Consider the following 5672-nt stretch of genomic DNA (forward strand, 5'->3'; position numbering starts at 1 on the left):
GATCAAAGAGATGAAAGAGAGAATAAAAGAATAAAAAAAGGATAAAATAGCAAAAAAAAAACAACAACAGGTAATGATTTAAAAAAGTGATAGGGGAGAAAAAAGAGAAGGAGAAAAAAAAGGGGGGGTCTACACCCACTTTAATCTGCGTGTCACTTGCTCAGTAATACAGAACTTCCGGGCGATTCAGCACCAGCTGTATGGAGGGCTAGGGCCCAGCTCTCAGGCTCGCAGGCTCCTAGGAGCTGCCTGCAATGCTGTGGTGTGCTCTGGGACCATGCTCACCACCAAAAATCCCCACAGGTTGCTATTGGCTGTCAGCTGCTGCAAAAACCCTCCATAGCGTGGGGAGGTGGGGTCAAGCACCAGGTGTCCAGAGTGCCCCTGGTAACGCAGCTCTAGGTGAGCAGCGCAGGCTCCCAGGCACTAAAGGGAGTGGTCAGTGGCCCCCATAAAGTCAGAGCAGTGTGTGCTCCTGCACCGGCAACCAGCCTGAACAAACACTCCAGGAATGCCTTGGCCAGATCTTGCTGCTGAGCAGCTCCCGGCCCAACAATCGCAGGAAAACGCTCAGTCTCTGCTTGTCTCCTGTGGATGAGAGCGCCTGACAGTCAGGCCTTTCCCTGGCAATGCTACATAAGCAGTGTGGAGAGCAGGGGACTCAAGGCAGCGTGTGCGCAAGCCCACACCGCAATCAGAAGCCTGTGGATCAGAAGAGTGCCTGACACTCAAGCTTCTCCCTAGCAACGCTGCACACACAGGATGGAGAACTGGGACCCACAGGAGCAAGCGTGTGCACACACATGATGCCTGTGCCGATTCCACCAGACCAATGCCGACCCAAACCTGACCCTTTGTGGGAGGGCTTAACCCTGAAAACAATGGTACCCTCCTGTAATCCACTTGTATGCAGGCTCCACACAGCGGAAACAATGGTCCCAGAACCTCCAATCCCCGTGCCAAAGGTGCTCAGTTCAGTCCTTCCACACAGGCTCCTGGGCAACCCTCTCGGTGCCACTCCATCCTCCAGGGATCAGGTGAGTGCTCACCAGAGAGCAAGTCCATGTGCCTGCTCCACAGGAGGGTGACCCGGCCTCTTGCCGCCCTCTGCCCCACTGAGTTGATCAAAGAGAGTACTCACTGATTTCTACTGCCAGCTATCCTGGAACTCCCCTTCCCAGCAGAGGAACTCTGCACTGGGGAGCCCGTTGTAGGATCAGAGGGTCCCTCCCCCAACTGAGGAAGCCTCCGCAACAGAGGTGTCCCTCCCAGCGATTGCTGTCTCTCCATTGGCCTGCCTCATGTCTCTGCCCCTCCTACCAGCCTCAACATGGCTTCTTCTTTAAATCCTTAGTGTCAAGCAGGGTGTCAGCTCTCGTTCCCCACACAAGAACACAGGATATGGTGAGGCCAAAAAGGAATACCCACGGAGCCATAGGTAGGGAAATCATACCACTATAGTCTCACTGGAGGCTGGATTCACATGGGCGTGAGACCTGCTGTCCGCTTTTCTGCCAACCGACCAACTCTCCTTGCTAGCTGCAATCCGCACTTGCTAGCTCAGCCACCATCTTTTTGCTAGCCCCCCATTTGCTGCTAGTGTAGCCACAGCAGTTATATTAGTGGCCAATGGCTCACTGGTTGTAGCTGACGGCCATCCAATCACAGTTGATGGCCATTTACTACCTGAGCCAGCACCTTTCCATGTGAGGCCAAGAGCCTGTAAACTGCACTCCTGGCTCTGTCCCCACACTTAGTTTAGTGGTTCTTTTCTGCTAATGTTCAGATGAATCCCAACTTTGAATGTTGAATAAATTATTTGTAATTTTGGTGTGATCCTGGGAGGCAGTTGGCACTGCGCCTGCCTATCCTGCCATCTTCAAAATACATTTACTTTAGTCTTTCTTGATAGAAAATTTTGTTGTCATTTTTTTGTAACTTACCAATTGTGGAGCTAATTTTTTAAACTAGTGACATATCTCATAATAAACATATTGCCAAATTATTGATGCTTAGCACAAATATTTCACTTGTACTTATAATTGTTTTTTGACATGACCTTAATAGCAATAACTTTTTCTGTTGTCCATGATTTAAATTTTCACTAAATAAAGTTTGTGTTGCTTTGCTAATTACTTTGCATAATATTTACCCTTATACTCAGATTTATTACCATAAATCTCTTTGGGTAATTTAGGATATAATACTAAGTCATATTAATGCAATAAATCCAAGTCATTGAACTTAAATCAGTTGCTATACAAACAAAAATCATGACGTATGACTACTCCTAGGTTTTATTTTTTGCAATTTACAGTAACTCTGATTTGGAATTTATTTTACTAATTTATAAGAATGTAATATTTCATAGGGAAGTAGAGTGTAATAGAAGGTGATGGAATAGAATAGCTCTTAAGGGCATAGGTTTTTGTAGTCAGACAGATAGGTTTAAATCTTGGTTGCAATATTGTGGAATCCATGGGCAAGTTATGTATTGTAACTTATTTCAACCTCAGTTTTCTCATATCTAAAATAGGGAAAGTAATGTGTACCTCAGAGTGTTGTCAATGAGGCTTAAATTAAATTAAATGAGTCATAAAGCATTTATCATAGTAAAACATAGCTGGCACATAATCAATATAAGTTCTTTCCACCACCACTACTACTATTGTTAGTCATTTGAACATTATAAAACAATCTTAAAATCCTCATTTTGATGAAAGAACTCAGATATAGTCTTCTCTGGTATTTTATCTGATTGTATGAGTTATGTTTTGCATATTAATCTTTATATCTTATTTAGTAGATTGGTCATTTAGGCAGCGGTAATATTAAAAATATTTTAACACCTAATACTGAATGAGCACTGACAGTTCAGAACATATAACTGATCAATCAGAATGGGCCCTGGCCGTAAAAATCCATTAATGACTTACCAGTATATACTAGCTGACTGTCAACCTACTTTTGGTATATGGCTAAAGGTGTGGCAAAAATTCATGGGTATTTGAAAGGCCAAAGTTGGCAGGGTGACAAGGTTAAAGAAGGTTTGATTATGGGCAGGCTCACAAAGATAAAATCTTAATGTGTATTGTGGTGTATTATTCTTTACTAAAATCTTTTGGGATAATATAGAATTTCTGTTCCAGTTTTCCATACATTAACCTGTTTGGTTGTGAGTATAGTCCTTGGTATGGCCTGACTGGTTGCTTAGTGGGAAACTGATATGAAAATATCTCAGTTTTCTTCGCTCATTTAGGTAATAATAATAATACAGGCAATAGATTGACTCAAGATTAAAGTGGAACATGTATATCTCTACCAAATCATCAACTCAATTACACTTCCAAAGCATTTTGGGTCTGATCTGTACATGCTTAATTTAATTATAGCTTAATTTAGGCATAGTGATTTGTAAGCCTGGTTTGTCACCTCACAGTAACTCCTGATATTTAGGGACATTGGTCAGATTCTCCAGTACAAATTAATTTAACTATAAAAATATCCATAACATGAAGCACATTTGCTTGGGGAAGGAGAAATGCTAGAAACCAATCTATCAAAGATAAATTTAAAAGGGTATTATAGCTCCAAAAAGAATTGGAACTCATTGTTTAGATTTTTGGGTAGTAGAGGAAGAAAAGGTAATCTCACTTGGCAATTTCAATAAAGGACATCAAGTTGTGTTACAATAAGGCCAAATATCAAAAAGGAAATAAAAATGTAGAGATAATTATTCAGGTATATTAAAATAACTACCTATTAACCAGATAATTTTTGCACAAATGTTAGGCATTCAAATCAAATCTACTAGAGTCCCTACCAGATCAACATGGTACCTTGTAGACCATAATAAGTAGTTTGAGTTTTATTCTATGTGTGATTTAAGCTTCTGGATAGTTTTGAGCCAAGAAGTATTACATGATCAGATTTATATATTAAAAATGAGTTGGAATGTTTGATAATTTAATTTAGAAAGGCAAAAAAGGAATCACCGTTGGTATAAGGTTTGAAATGAAAGTGATTAGGACTAGGGTGACATTTGTAGAGAAGGTGATAAATAGTAAAATTTAGTATTTATTTTTTCTGCACGCCTCTTTCACAGAATTTATTTTACATTTATCATACCAAACAACATTTTATACTCCTTAGTAAGATAAAGCAAAAACACAAGCGTTTATCTTATGAGAAACAAGATGTACCATAACTTACAGTTATCAAACATTATTGCATTTTAACTTTTGTAATTGACAATGCATTCATGAAAGAATATGCAGACAGCTACTTTGAACAAATTAAAGAACACTTTTAAGCAGACATGACTGTCCTAAGTTGTTTGCTAGGTAAGAATTTTACAAATATTACTTATATTAGCAGTAACAGTGGAGGGGAAAGTAGTGCGCCTTCTCCAAACTGCACGGCGAGAACCACCAATAGTATGGTGGAACTTGTGGCCCTTTCCAAGGTCCCAGCTCTTGCAGCCTGCAGATGTCAACCCTCACATCTCCCTGTGCTTGTGGACTGGTTTGATGATCTACTGGGTGTCAGGATTCCATCTGACAGCTTTATGGAATGGATCAATGAGGATAACCTCAAGGAATTTGTATGAGGAATTTTTGCCAACCCAGTAAAAATTCAGGACTCTCAGAGCCCCACCGTGGCATCCAGCTTGCTCTTTGGCAATAGACTGAAGGCTTCAAAAAACTTTAGCTGGTTTACACTGTGATGGATGACAGACTTCACAGTGTTATAGGTTGCACCCTCAGAAACTGGGTGTTTGCAGCCACCAACACGGCACACATGAATCCAATATATGACATAATGTTGTTTGGCCTTGTATCCCAGCCTGCACACTATCAGGGAAGTGGGGGAGAAGGGGAGCGGGTGCTGTGAAGCACAGGGACCTGGCAATACTGCCAGCAGTACACCCTAAGAAGAAAGTGCATTACATTGAACTGCTTCTTCGTAGCTCCTAGATGTATTTGTAAGTGCCCATCTTGGCTTACCTGATGGCTGCAGCCAGATGGAAAGGGCTAGTATTTATTCTGAAGATGAAGCTGTTAGGCTCTCCATGATGATTTGATGTGGGTTGTGGGTGAGGGGAAAGAACAAAATCAATGATGACTCCCCAATGTTTTGTTTAAGCAACTAGGAGAATAATGGTGTCATTTACTCAGTTGTGGAAGATGTGAGATGGAGTGGGTTTTTTCTGCTCTCACTCTCAACCTCCAAACCTGTGTTAACCTCATCATCTGTTTTCTGCACTTTTACTCCTTTGATAGTAACACTATTAAAGAATCATTAGTCTCTGCTGATTGGATTAAACACTACTGATTCATCATCTTTTAACTCACTTGGGTTGTCACTGTTGTCTAGCAATACATTTATTCAACTATTAAATTCTGCATGGGAGATATTCCAAACTCTTCCACTTTTCTTAAGCCACCCTACCCTACCATTTGCTCCTCCTATTCTTAGCAAGTGATTGTATATTTTGCATTGTAGGGCAATTTGAGGTCATCTGATCTGAATCTTCTCACATTTCAGGACCTCTTTTGCTTCCCTCCTGTCTTAGAGGAGAGTTTCTCTATTCCTTTTCAAAGTTAATATCCCACTATATCCTCTTGATTAATGGAAGAGATGGTAGAAAATTGAATTGTTTTTTCTTCTCT

General features: G+C 40.9%; 1 pseudogene; it reads right to left on the reverse strand.

Annotated features, from left to right (window-relative positions):
• Window positions 1-4339: 4339 nt before the first annotated feature.
• LOC117036236 (60S ribosomal protein L15-like) lies at window positions 4340-4996 on the reverse strand (annotated as a pseudogene).
• Window positions 4997-5672: the final 676 nt, after the last annotated feature.

Source organism: Rhinolophus ferrumequinum, chromosome X (assembly GCF_004115265.2).
Source record: "Rhinolophus ferrumequinum isolate MPI-CBG mRhiFer1 chromosome X, mRhiFer1_v1.p, whole genome shotgun sequence".
Taxonomy (NCBI): Eukaryota; Metazoa; Chordata; class Mammalia; order Chiroptera; family Rhinolophidae; genus Rhinolophus; species Rhinolophus ferrumequinum.